Source organism: Pyxicephalus adspersus, chromosome 9 (assembly GCF_032062135.1).
Source record: "Pyxicephalus adspersus chromosome 9, UCB_Pads_2.0, whole genome shotgun sequence".
In the NCBI taxonomy this organism is placed as follows: Eukaryota; Metazoa; Chordata; class Amphibia; order Anura; family Pyxicephalidae; genus Pyxicephalus; species Pyxicephalus adspersus.
Genome location: NC_092866.1, coordinates 6,092,010 through 6,106,997, shown reverse-complemented (window position 1 = coordinate 6,106,997; position 14,988 = coordinate 6,092,010).

The following is a 14,988-nucleotide window of genomic DNA, read 5'->3' as shown; positions in this document are numbered from 1 at the left end:
AAAGAAGTATTCCTAAGCCTAACAGCAACAATAAATGCTTTCAAGAGAGAAAGTGTTTGTAACCTAGTAATAACCTCTACATTGCCCTACATCAACCCATGGGGAGGAAGGGAGAAGGAGGGAGGCCCATAGCAAATATCAGGTCATAAATGATCTTTACCCTTAACCTTCAACAACATGAAAAGAAATAGGGCTACTATTGTGGGCAACCTAACCTACCACCTAAATTTGGAATGTTGCTAAAGCAAGACCCAAGGAAGTGCACTCTGAACCAATGGCAACAATAAATGCTTAAAGACCAGGTTTACCTTAATACTAAAAAAAGCTTCTATATTGTCCAATCATTGTAGGGAGTAGTGACTCCCATTGCCAATATCAAGTCATGAATGACTGTCCCTATCCTTACCCTTCAACAACAAGAACAAATATTGGGGCTACCAGTGTTGACATACTAACCTACCATTGACATCTAGAATTTTGCTGAAGCAAGACCAAAGAAAGTAGATTTAGGACCAATTGCATCAAAAATTGGTTCAAAACCAGGTAACCTTAGTTGTAAAAAAAAGCTTCTATGTTGTTCGATCATTGTAAGTAGTAGTGACTCCCATTGCCAATATCAGGTCATGGATGACTGTCCCTACCCTTACAATTTAACGACAAGAACAAATGTTGGGGTTACCGTTATTGACATTCTAACCTACCATTGAAATTTGGAATTTTGCTGAAGTAAGACCCAAGGAGGTAATCTCAGTATCAATGGGCACAATTAAGTTTTCATGACCAGGTTATTCTTAGTTGAAAAAAAAAAAGCTTCTACGTTGTTCAATCATTGTAAGGAGTGTTACATTGCAAATATCAGTTCATGGTTGCCCATCCTTGGCCTTTCAGCAATAAGGTATTGAAAACAAGACTTCTTTTTTTTTAAACCAATTGTCATATTTGGTGAGGGCTCGGCACCTTGGAAACTACATGTTCATTTTGTCCAAGGACTCGTCTTACATTTATGTAAATACCACATGCTGAATTATACTTCAAAGGTGATCACATTATTACCAAGCTTCCCATTCCTTTCTCTGCTACATATTGAATTAGGACTCGCAAAGAATTTTACTTAAGTTATGGCTTCGGCAACTCGATAGTTTTAAATCTATGTTTATTACAGCAATAATATATTTCTTCTGGCTCTGCATGGTGGATGTGTCACCTCGCTGTTTGCACAAGGAATACAAATACTCCCACAGTTTTAGCACATTCTCACAGGCCTTATTGCTTAAGTTAATATTGTTTTCATGACACAGGCTATTGCGGTGGAAATCAAACATTCTTTCCCTGCTGATCTTGAAGTCCAGATCGAGGTTGACAGGAGAAATTTGTTAGCTCTGTGAGTACGCTAACCTTGCCGTTTACAGAATCGGCAACTTTTAGAGAGGACAACAAAATTATTTTTTGGGATAAAAAAAGTAGTGTTTTTTTTTTTAGAATTGTTGGTTGCCAGATTGGCTCAATGGTTGGTTGCAACAGACCTCTTTTCTTCAATGGACCAATTCCAGGATGGGTACACTGGCTCTAGCTGGGCACCAAGCCATCCGTTACCTGGAATAAGAAAAAGATTTACACTACTTCTGTAATTTTTTTTCATGTCTATACACATAAGGTTGGAGCTCAGCCCTTTTTCAAAATCAGGGATCAATTAAATGTTTAAAAAAGTATTTTTTTAGATAGGTATAAAGAGGGAGAGTCATGTGATGCCAAAAACATCAATAATAATAATAATAATAATAACAGTTGTTGTAAAACCATTTTAATTGTTCTGCTTCTTTCACAGAAATGTAAATGATATTCATAACTATATCTACAAGAGATGGCAAGTGCTAAAAATGGTATTGAGTCAAAAAATATTCTTGATATACATTGCCCATGACAAAGATACTAAACCATAGTTACCTTAGAAGCAGATTTGCACTGTAATCTTAAAAAAAGCTTTACTCCCTTCTTTTGCTAGTCCATGAACCCACATAATGACCTTTCCTATAACCCTAACCTTCCATGTAATACCAATGCAAATCTTAAGACCAACCTTTGCAATGAGCACATGGCTAGTCTTTACACTATTTATTTCATTACCACCAACCCTAATTAGGATTCCATGTAAACTTAACGCAATGCTTACCTGTACCTGTACTCTTTCTGTAAAAGTTAGCTTTACACTGTTTAAAATGGTTGGCATGATGGCTGGGACTCTTGATTCGCAACCCTGGGTCCCAGGTTTAAATCCTAACTAAGAACTAGCCATGTGCAAGAAGTTTGTATGTTCTCCTTGTGTTTGTGTCGGTTTCCTCCAGGTACTCTGGTTTTCTCCCACATTCCAAAAACATGCAGTTAGGTTTATTGGCTTCTTCTCAAAAATTGGCCTTAGACTGTGTTAGGAACATTGGATTATGGTAGGGACATTAGATTGTGAGTCCGTTGGAGGGACAGCTAGTGATATGACAATAAACTGTAAAGCATTGTGTAATATATTGGCGCTATATAAAACAAATAGATAAATACATTAACCCTCCATATAATGCTAAGGATGACCCTCTCTGCAACCTTAACCCTCCCCCCCATAACCTTAAGGCTGACCATCTCTGAGATTCTAACCTTTCCTGGAACCCTAAGTCTGACCCTCAATGCAACCCCAACCCTCCCTGTAACCCTAAGGCTGACTCTCTCTGCAACCCTAACCCTCCCTGTTACCCTAATAATGACCCTCTCTGCAACCCTAAACCATCCTGTAAATTTTAGGGTCATGGCCTAGGTATGACATATGGAAGATGCCATTCTTTAAAGCAGGGAATTAGGCAAATCAAGCTCCATTTTAACCTATAATACAAAATAATGTATTAAAATGCATCACACGTCATACGCTCATCAGCTAACCACCAGGCCAAACCGCTGAGCCCCCTCTCTCCATTAGGACCATTCTTGGTGCCATGTACTTTAGGAGACAGCGCAAGCATGCTGATCATGTGCTGGCTTCTGCAAGTGACTTACCTTGTCCCATGACAGTAAAACGTATTAGATTTGAATTTGCATCACTGCTAGTCCAAGGAAAAAAAAAGTCTGATCACACCAAAATCAGGGAGACCGTGACTATCAAGGGGAAAGCCCACCAAAGTACAGGCCACTCTAACATGCCTCAATCACATTTTATTGTCCTATAAGGGTTGGTAATTCCTGTAGACAAATAATGAAAACATCAACCAGGTATATCAGAAGGGGAGTTGACCCAAAACTTATATTTTAGTAATAGGAGAAAGCAGACAAGCTAAAGGCTTTTTTCTTTTTTTATCATTTTTTGTTTTTTTTTTAATATGTTTTAAATGTATTCTTAAATATTATCCAGAACATGACAGGTCTCTAAAGATGCTAATTGTAAGGATCTTTTGCAGTTCAGCTGTTTTTCCTGAATACAGTTTAACAGTCTCTTAACAGTAAATAGAAAAATGAACACTGAAGAAAAAAAAAGAAACCAAGATCAATTAACACATATTACTGGTAGACGGGACAAAGAGTTAATATGTTGGAGGAAAACATACGGGCAAAAGTATCCTTGACCTAATACATTTCGAATCCAAAAGTATATTATAAGTGAGAACAGGTCTTCATCGCCAACAATCTTCACAATTCTATAACTCTTTGTTTCTGCATTGGATGGGCTGATTGTGGCGGCTTTATTATTCTTCACCATCTATAGCTATTTCCATTCCGCTTTTAAAAGACGCGTAGCTGGAGAAAGCCCTTCAATTCATCCTTTTTTATAGGCAACTACATTTTTTAAAACAATGGTCGCTGGAATTCATTCTTTAATCTGATAACTAGTGATAAATAATGAAACATGGGAGGGTCAAGGCTTAATTGGAAAATGAATGCTGAAATTCTTTTTCACTTCCTACCTGTTTTTTTTTTTTTTTTTAATCTATAGCTATCTATTTATATATTTATCTTTGTGCAACCTCATATACTATTGTGTTTGTTCTATTTGTACTCTTCCTGCCCCATTGTTTTTTTTATTTATCAGACTGTTAACCTTGTCCTACCTCTCTGTTTCCCTTTCTTTCTTCCTTCCTCCTACCCTTCACTTTTTCCTGTCCTTTCTTTCATTCTTCCTTTGTGATCCTATCTTCCTTTCTTCCTTATCTCATTTGTCATTCCCTTTCCTTACTCATCTCTCCCCTCCCCAATTCTTTCCTTTCCAGGAAAAAATGTTTTTCTTGTCCCACCTTCCTTCCTTTGTTTCCTCTTCCTCTCTCTTTCCTTTTACATTTTCTATACTTTCCTTTTTTTTTCCTTTGCTTTCCTTTTATTTAATTTCTCTTTCCTTGTTGCTCCTTCCCCTTTCCCTTTCCATTCTCTTTTCATTTTGTTTCTTTCTTCCTTTCTTTCCTTTTAATTTAATTTCCCTTTCCTTTCCCTTTCCTTTGGTTTTATTTCCTTTTCATTTAGTTTAGTTCCATTTAATTTCTCTTTTCTTTCTTCTCATTTTCTTTCCCTTTCCCTACCCATTCTCTTTTCTGTTTTTTACTTCCCTTTATTATTGACTATCCATCTATCTATCTATCTATCTATCTATCTATCTATCTATCTATCTATCTATCCAGCTATCTATCTATCTATCTATCTATCTATCTATCTATCTATCTATCTATCTATCTATCTATCTATCTATCTATCTATCTATCTATCTATCTATTTATCTATCTATCTATCTATCTATCTATCTATCTATCCCTCTATCTATCTATCTATCTATCTATCTATCTATTTATCTATCTATTCCTTTGTCTATGTATCCATCTTTCTGCCTGCTTTTGGGTCTATTTGTCTTTTTGTGGTCTTACAGTAATATATAATAATAAAATTCACATTTTCCTGCTGCCAGACACCAGTTTTTCATATTGACTCTCTCTGCCCATGGTTAACCATCTAGAAGGAGCATGTGAAATTTGTCTGATATCTGAGAAATTTGCATGGGGATTTTCCTTCGATCCAGTGATCTGGCTCCCTCGAGACGAAACATGCCATCTGTGAGCCACATCCCGTCCCCACCAGCTCTAGGCATGCAAGTGCCAACCCACAGTCCAACATTTTCCATCTGCACCATATGTTGGCATTCTCTGCTGCAGATACCCAGCGACACTCTCTGTGTTGTCTTTTTACTCGCAGGACGAGACGGGTGCATATTACACTTGGCATGGGGGCTGAGTTGGATTTTGATGTAGGCCTGCTGGGTCACACAGGCTGGCAAGGCATGCTGGGATTTGCAGTTCACTGTGAAGCTGATGTAACTTGCCTCCTCGCACTAATGAATAATTATTTAAAGGGCGGGGAAGTAAGCGACTCATAAACAGCTTGATAATCACCAACCCATCTGGGCATCAATTACCATAAATGGGTAGTGTAGGGGTTAATGGCTGGGCAACACAGAACAGGCCACAGATACTTATTGCCCATCGTAAGTTTTTTTTTATTTGGAAAAACCAACAATTGATGGCCAGTGATTTCTATACGCAAGCAGGTATGTTGTACATTGCACAAAAAGAAAGCTTTGGAGGTTTTCATAGGAAGTCACTTTTGGCCTACAGGCCTGAAAAGATCTTCAAAAATCAAAATGTTTTTGTTAATATTTATACTTAGATTAGAGAAGGGTTAGAACCCCTATGAGACATTTTTAATACATTCCTTATGTATATACCAGAAAAAAAAGAGCATAACAGAAACAGTAGTAAATACAGATATCATAAACCATAGGCCTATATAAGAGTAGGCAAAACATGAACCATTGTATCAAGAGTATTATAATATGCCATTATCAGATTATTGGTATTATTATTAAACCATAAAATATAGAGATAATCTTTCCTAGAACAAACACAGATTAACTATTCACACATCCATCACGTGACCCTACCTGGCTGATTTTCTCATTCCCCCAAGGCAAAAAGGGGACCAAAAAAGCATGAGTGGAAAGGCAAAATGCCTCTGGTCCATCATGGGGGGGCCAAGAAGCCTCAGACCCCATGTACTCAGACCAGGAGAAGAAGAAGAACCTACCAAAATGTGAAATGTCTTAAGGAGAGACAGAGGGTACGAGGTGACTGTTGTGACCAAGCTCAATTGATAAAAGTTAACTGATAAACCTTCGGAGTTATGCAAGCTGCAGTCATTTGCTCGCTGTCATTTTTTAATGATTTCACCTTGCTCATCTAAACTTTTTGTTAAGTATTTTGATAATTAAAGACAAAAGAAAAGTAAGAAAAGGAGGGATAGGTAAGAACCAGAACAATGAAGGGAAAGAAGGAGGGGAGAAACTAGTACAGTGGTAATTTACTCATGTCAACATGTGGAACCCGTCATTCCCAATGTTTGTCCTGAAAGCACTCAGTGTGACTTTTAAGAGAGGAGAGGTAAACCCAAAATAACCAGGAGGGATAGCAATTCATTCATTGATTTTCCGACAATTAGATAGATTATATATCTATATCTATGTAGAAATCATCCGACACGTTTTCCAGACCTTGTCTGCGAAGCGCGTCGGATGATCTTTACATATGTACTGTGTACAAAATACTCAGCCTATGTATGTTATGATGTTGTTTAACTTCCCCTGAATTGCTATATGGGGAGAGGCATGTATAAACTTCTTCTAAAGTGATGCAAAAAATGCAAAAAGATTCAAGTGCCGTGAAAGTCCCATATTTTGACATTTTTGGATACCAAATTAGATAGAATAGAAAATGTCCGTGGTAGGTGGCACTAGGGATGAGCGAGCTAATTTTTTTAATTCGGTCCCGCGGCGAATTGGGCCGTTCACGCTTACCAAACATCGGAACGTCGAGAAAATTTTTGCGAGAATGCCAGAAGCAGAAGCAACTTCTCTGATTTTGTTTAACACAGGCTTCACTTAACGTTGCATTTGTAGAGTTTTGCATGTCACATCAAGGTTATACATCCCAGGATGGCTTCATGATAGCCTGAAAATAAAAAAAAAAACAATACATAAAACATTCATTGTTTGTTGAATGGGGTCCCAGTATTCCCAATATATGATCAAGTTGCAGTCAGGTGGCAGGTATATCTCCTACGAGCCTAACGAAGACACATCAATTGGCGAAGAGATTTCAGTTGCTTTAAAGGAGAGTCCCTGACCCTCTCCAGTTGTGATAATTCTGAAGCAAGCTCTAACCCCTTTCTGTGACTTTTGCAATGTCCTGTTTTACATCCCATATGGCTTTTTGGTGTTATTCACAATTTTGGCAATCAATCAATGTTGGGTAGACCCTGTATTAAAGCCAATAGTTCAGTTAGATTAGATGAAGATCTTGTCAACAAATCGTAGTTGTATCATAAGTTGAGCCAATTGTGGTCCAATCGGAAGATGTCAGGATCTGAGAGAGAGATGGATTGGCCTTGACCCATAGTCCACAGTTTTGCATAGCCTACTATGGTTTTACATGGCTCGTTCAGCTCTTTAGGATCCACAACAGAGGGATCAGAACGTCCCAAAGAACTGTCAAATAGCTCAGCTCCAGATGGGTGTCCTGCACAGGAGATAGCCACCACTCCACACGCAGCCATGCAGAGATACAAAACTGGGTGGGCTCTAGCCTGAGACCGCTGAAGCTGGTACTGGTCTGCATTAGATGGTCATGGGTTCATGGGTAATAATTACCTCCACATTTCTTGTACTCCATTTGTTTTCCAGTATATACCATCATTCCCTCATCTGGGCATGACAACTAAAGGAGTGTATGGTAGTAATTGGGTGGGCTGAAAGGATAGACAGGCTTTTGGAGGCAAGCCTAAAGGTGAATGTTAATATTTTAAAAATGTATAATATACTATTATACTTTACATAAATGAACTAAATTGTGACACAAAAGATTTCTATGTGATTACATATATAAAAGATTTTAGATTTCAAGTATAATCTCAACATAAATTTCAATGGAGTCTCAAGTTCCTGACGCGTTTCGCCCTTAGGTTTCTTCAGGAGAGAATTGAGATTGAACTACAGCTTGAAAAATGTAGGTAATCACGGTGATAAAGAGTAGATAAAAACATCTGCAGGACTTCCACGCCAACTTATTCTAATAGAGGGGAGGAAGGTTTATATATGATGATATAATGCTTTCAGCAACACAGAACAAAATGTGTATGTGGAGTAGAATAGGACACTTAAGATTATTACTCTCTTGAAAGTTCTTTCCTGGAGTATAAAGGTATTGGATGGATAAAGAGAATGTATTATTTTGAGTGAATACGTCGAGATAAGAAAGGTATATATTGATTTAAGTCAACGGATGCTTTAAAGTAATAGAAGGATGGAACTTTCTAATAGTATTGCAAAACACAATGTAACTGTCTTCCCAAGTACTTGTTGCTGGTTCAACATGTAAAGGTTTATATCAGTAGTAGTCGTGGAATTAAGGCAGTTGGGTGTATGGTAGCCCAATGAAGAGGAGTTCCAGAGAAGTGGTGGGAGCTCACATGGAATGCATGCTCATATCACCACGTCCAGGCCACTCTCTCATTGCACAATACAGATCCACCATGAGATTTTTATTACCATCCTTGCTTTGGGGATCCCCCTTTTCCATTTGTTCTGGTGACGTGATGTATATTAAGGAAAAGTTGGCAAAAGCAAGAGATTGCTGTCTAACAGGGGGTTTCATTTGACCATTGCTAATGTTTCCCATTGAAGTTGTCAGATCTTTCTACAAAAATATTCTTTCTCTGTAATGCAGGGGGTAACTTCATCCTCCAAAAAATCCCCGGGAATGTTGGGGTAGTCCAAGGCATGCGTGACCCTGCAACACAGGGTTGTGGTATTTGCCTATAGTGTTCTGGGTAGTATGCTGAGCTCAAGTATACAATGGGTTAGGGTAAGCAGGTTTTAGTGCCATGTTTTCTCTGTTACTTTGTACATGTGACATTATAGTTTAACACATCATAAGTACACAGTATAGGTTGTAATGTTCCTTTAAGTGAGCCCGGGATTGATTCTTGCTGCACATTATAAAGATATGGTAATTATTCTAATCACACAACCAATACATTTGCAGCTTGAAGAACATTCCCGTATTTTCGTCGTTTATTTGATTGTTTAGGATGTCAGAACGTGCTGAGGGTCCATCCAATGAAATTATAGGTCAGTCGCTTTTATTATTGTTAATAACTGCCAGGCCATTTTTTTTTTCTTCGGCAGATGAGGCCTTGAGGAATTAATGGTCACAGGCTCTCAGCAGTGACATCTGTCCTCAGTCATCCAGATAGGCTCATTATGCTAAATAACAATATGAGCCTTATGAGCAACGGATCCGAATGTGAAGATAGGAGGCCATCGGTGTCTGTAGCATGGCCTGGTCAACTGCAATTTGCCAGTCGAGAGACGATACAAGGTCTGTGATAGTTGTGACACGTGCAAATCGTGAATGCCTAAACTACACTGACTTACCAGGACCGGGCCTATGTTTGTTGTGATGAATGAGATGTAATAAGGTACAGAGCAAAAGGAGCGATTACTTACCTTCATAGAATGCTCAGGGTTACCTGAAAATGTCTTGCTACAAAGTTCCAGATCTTGTCAGAGAAAAAAACAGAAGAATAACCTTGATGTGAACATGTGCTTTGCCCAGGGCCAGTTTTAGGGGAAAAGAGGGCAAACTTGGCAATTGCCCAAGGTCGCTACCTTCTCTAGAACCCAAATTGACAGAATTCTAGGCATTTGGGGAGGTGGAATGCTGAGCATTTGTTGCCCACACTTTTTATTTTATTAGGGAACAGTCCTTTTCTTTGCCTATACTGGGCAATATACCAATTTTAAAGTAATACCCACCACACCAGTGGTGGACATAGACATCAAAGGGGCCCTGTGCATGACCGATGCCTTGCCCTCATTTAACCATTAGCCAACCTATTCTCTAAGTATAACTGACAGCTCCACACATGTAAACTGTGTCCAACCTGCCCTTGTCAATACTGAATGGGTGGCAGTTTCATCACAGGGTGTGTCCCCATTGGGTACTGTAAGGTATAGGAAAAGCAAGCAAACCAAAGGTTTAGAAGAGCATATTTATATATAATAAAACTATATAAGTCCAACATTCAAAAAGTCATTAAAGTCTTGATGAACACCAGTTAGTTTATTGTTGTTGGTCTACTATATTAAAATATTCTTGGTGTTTCCCCTCCATCTTTCAGTGCTCTCCTGAGGAACCTATTGCCTCCAGACTTGACCTCTGCCCTCCAGACGTCCTAACAGTCTTCTACAGCTGCAAAAGATCTTCTGCTGGACTGAAATTGCTTTCTCTTATTTCACTGCCCTGGGAGTTTTTCCCAGTGTGGCAATTCAGATAGAACTCTGCCTCATTTCCTGGCTGGAGGACGTCCAGCATTATTGAGCCCTTTCCTGGCCATCCGGACCGCGGACAGACAGGAGGGGCAATTCTTTCACTCATCAAGACTTAGCATCACATGGAAGCATTCCCACAGCTTCCCGCTTTCACCTGATAGGTAAACATAGGAAGACAAGAACATGGTTTGGGTCCCATATCCAAATTTTTGTAGTAGCTTTGCAAAGTCAACTGAAACAATATGTGTCATTGTATTTAATGTAGAACTATAACATCCCAATAAAGAAGAAAAATAAAGACTAAAATAAAGAGATCTGTAAAGTCAACAAATACCCAATGATCCTGCAAGTGAAGCTACATATCCCAACTTCCAGTGATAGAGTGGCAACAATGCTGCACTGTTCCTGACTTCAGAGCAGAGTTGGCACCCTCATATAGGCAGGGCTTGCATATACTACAATGGGATAACTAAACATTCCGGGGGGGGGCTATCAAGGCTATCAACAATGTGACAGCTAAGAAAGCTAAGGCATTCCTTTACGTTTTATAGAGCCGTTCTATCACTTTTTGTTGCATCTGTGGGACAGGAAAAAATCCCCCCAACTGGATACAGAAAAAAAGAAAAGTAAAAAGAATCAGCTATGCATATGATATCAGCTATGCATATGATTTAATATGTTTGGGTATCTTTAGGGTTTTAGGTATTGAGTTTATATCTACTTTAAACACTCTTTACACCATACCTTGCTTGATATGGTTTGCATACAACACATGTATACATATGTGCAGCATTGCACTGAAATACATTGCTATAATGTACCGCCCTTATTATTTATTTGTAAGCTGTCTTTATGTATTTCATTGCAATTATGCATAATGGTATGCTGCTCAGTGCATAAGAACACACCACACTGTCAAGGCCAGATTTCTCACAGGGCCACCTAGCACATGGCCAAGGGTGTCATAGCTATTACGGATGGCATTTTTACTACTATTGACACTGTAATATTACCTTTATAAAACATAAATTCCTAGCATATGGCTGTCTGGCCCACAACTTTATAGCTCCCTCTAATGACCTTCCACTGTCATCAAGGCTGTCCTCCCATATTTGACCCTCAAGCACAAGCTAGCTGGCCCAGGGGAGAAAAAAAGTACAAATACAAACTTAAACACTGTGCACCAATTGGATACCAATGTAATATGTGGGGGGTGAATTCCATAGGACATAAGTTGAATTGCCTTGTTGTCGTACGGAGACTATGTTTGACAATGCACTCCAATACAGTTAGTGTGCATGGGCTCTTTTTTAATTTTTTAAAGTGTTATCAGGAAATTTAATTTAGAAAATCTAAAACAGACTCCTTAGGAAAAAAAAAGAAAAGTTACATGTAAATGGTAGACATGGTAATTGCTACAAAGAGGTTTACCATCGTTTGATTGGAGTGTCACTTTAAGCCCGACAAAAATTTCTGTTGAAAAGCACGTACATCCCAATTCCTGCCTTTCTGTTCGGAATACACTTGACCTTGATTATGAGGCTATTAATGAAAGTATAAAAATGTAAAGTGTTCCAAATGATCTCCGATGGCTGATAAACTCGGGCAGAAATGGAGGTGACGGAGGGATTAGGAGAACGATCTCTATGCAGAAATGATATAGACCTCTATGAATATCTATACACCTCCCCGACCGCTGCACACAACGCCTGTAATGCAGATGACACCGCTTAATAAAAAAATAATAATATGACCTTTACTGGTTTTACTGAGGAAAAAAAAGAAATTTGTATAACTGTAATTCTTCAAAAAGAGTGGCAGACATGAGTTATTCAACCAGATTAAAAATAAGAGTATTATATAAAAGGGACAGCAAAATTGCCAGCTTGGTAGAAATGAATATTCCCTTTCATTACTTAAAGGAGTTGTATAGAATATACAATATAATCTCTCCTTAAGGTGTCACAACCTCTATTATATAGATGTATATACTATTAATCACTCTGAAAGTCTGCTGTTTTTGATATTCCTGCATGTTGTTGGGCTGGAAGCTGAAGTGATGCAGTGTGGCTCATTCCTTAATATTAGAATGTGTTAGTTCTGTTGTAATAATTTTGAATATTTCATGGGGGGCAGACGGAGTTGTATTTAAGGATTTTATTATTAGTAATAAATGGGTTCTTCAGTCAGGTGATGCATTTTTTTGCATCTCATACCAGATTAAATCACAATGCAATAAATGTTTCTTCCCTCTTCCATTCCTTTTTTTTTCCTTTCTTTCATTACCACTCTATTTTCGTTCCTTTCCTCTCTGCCCCATCCCTTCTCCTCCCTTCCCTTCTCACTTGCTTTTATTTCTTCCATACTTCCTTTTCTTCCTCTTTTCTTTCCGTTTCTGTTCCCTTCCTTCCTTTTTCCTCTCTGTTCCCCTTTCCTTTCTCCTCCGATTTCTTTTCCTTCCACTTTTTTTTTCTTACTTTTCCTTTCCTCATTCCTTCCTTTTTCCGTTTTTTCCCTTACGCTTTCTTTCTTTTGCTTCCCTTTTCCCTTTTTCCCTTCCCTTCCCCTTCCTTACCTTCCTCACTATCTCGCTCCTTCCTCCTATCCTTCCTTCTTTCTACTCACCCTCTTTCTCTTCCTCTCCTAATTTCTCCCTCTTTATTGTCTTTCCATATTGCTTACCCCTCTCTTTTCTTTTCCTTTTCTTCCTCACTATCTTGCTCCTTCCTTCACTCTTTCTGCCCAGTGTCCCTCTCTTCCTTCCCTTATTCCTCCCTCTCTATTTTCCTTCCTCTTCCTCATTGCTTACCTTTCTTCATTCTTTCTTTTCCTTTTCCTTTCTTTAGCACCCATACCTGCTCGTAATCTACTATGACAATGTAATTACTATATATTAATATATTGATTATTATTATGCATATCTGAATACATGTTATAGCTAAATACGTGTTGACTTGATAACCTTATCTTATATTATAACATTCTATGCTTATATTCATAGATATTTACTTTCCAATGTACCCAATAGATATATAAAGTTTCTAAACAAATTACTTGTTAATATGAACTAGATACCTCGAGTAACTGTGTCCAACCTTGCTAACTGTAGCATCACCCCTGAAGAAGCCTAAGCCGGGCGAAACATGTCGGGTATCGACCTACGTATGTGACACAATTTAAAATGATATGATATATTCCTGACAGAAATCTATTGTCTAGTGCCCAAGTTGGGCCTCTTTGATATGAATGTGGGCTAGTTTTTTCCCAGACATTTGTAACTGTAAGCAGCATTATTTTTATAAGACTGAATCATGAATACATTTGGTTATTTGACAAAAAAACCCTTCCTTTTGTTGTTTCTCTACTTTGCTTTTCTTCTGCTTGCTTTCCTTTCCTTCCTCACTATCTTGTTCCTTCCTTCTTTCTGTCCAGCCTCCATCTCTTCCTTCCCCTCTCTTCACTTAATTTTTATTTTCCCTCCCTTCCCTTTTCATTTCCTTTTTTTTCCTTCCCCTTTCCTTCCATTTTCCTTCCCTTTTGTTCCATTCTTTTCCATATTGTTTCCTCAATTTTCTTTCCTTATGCCTTACCCCTCTCCTTCTTTCCTTCCATTCCTTTTCCTTTTTTGTATGTCACAACAGATTAAGTTGGTTTTTCTTCCTCCCTACCACCCTTCTTTCCTATCTTCCTTTATTTTTCTCTGCAATACTTCCATCCTCCTTCCCATGCTTCCTGTAGGAAATGTCACACACAACCATGATATATAAAACGATACCATAGACACTCATCTATCTTTCGCAGCTAATGCAGGATTAAGGAAGACAAGAGCTGAACACGGCCATTTCTGGCTGTCTGGAAGCCCCAAACCGATCTTATTTTAAACGTTAGCACTTAAAATGGTAAAGTGTTCGGCTTCAATAAATTAAAGCGGGTATCAGCGCTGCATATCAATGTGAAATTATTAGAGCATTAGAGCCTCGTCTGGGCGTTCGAGGGCATGCACATTCTCATTAATTGGCACTCGATTGATATGAAATAAGTTTACATTGATTAGACTTTTTTCATATGGAGAATAATAAAGTTATCTCTGGAGGCTGTGCTATACCCACATATGACTCCCCGGCGGGGTGTCTTAGAAAAGAGGTTCGCAATACCCTGCAAGGTTATAACCATTTTACATTTTAATATACTCAGTCTCTCTAAGTGCAAATTGAGGAATGTGCGACACAGTGTTTCCAGACAAATGGACACGGTCCCTCTCAGTTGTGTTTAAAGTCCGTTCTTGTAAAAAACAAGTTTATTTCACTTATGGGGGATGTAAGTCCCAGGGCCTGTGCAGTTCTGGACTTCATTCACAACATTTGATACAGATCTGCTACTAGTGCAGCCTCTTGTGACATTCCACAATAAGATAATGTATGTCTAACTTTTCCAAGACTGCCAAACTACAAAAATAAGGTTCTGGCTTATGTATTCATCACAAACATTCAGTAGATGTACAGGGGACTGGCAGGAACATGTACCAGACTTACCATGAACAAAGGAAGCAAGGCTATCCAGGGCGTGGGAGTTGATACCTGAGTCCTAATTTC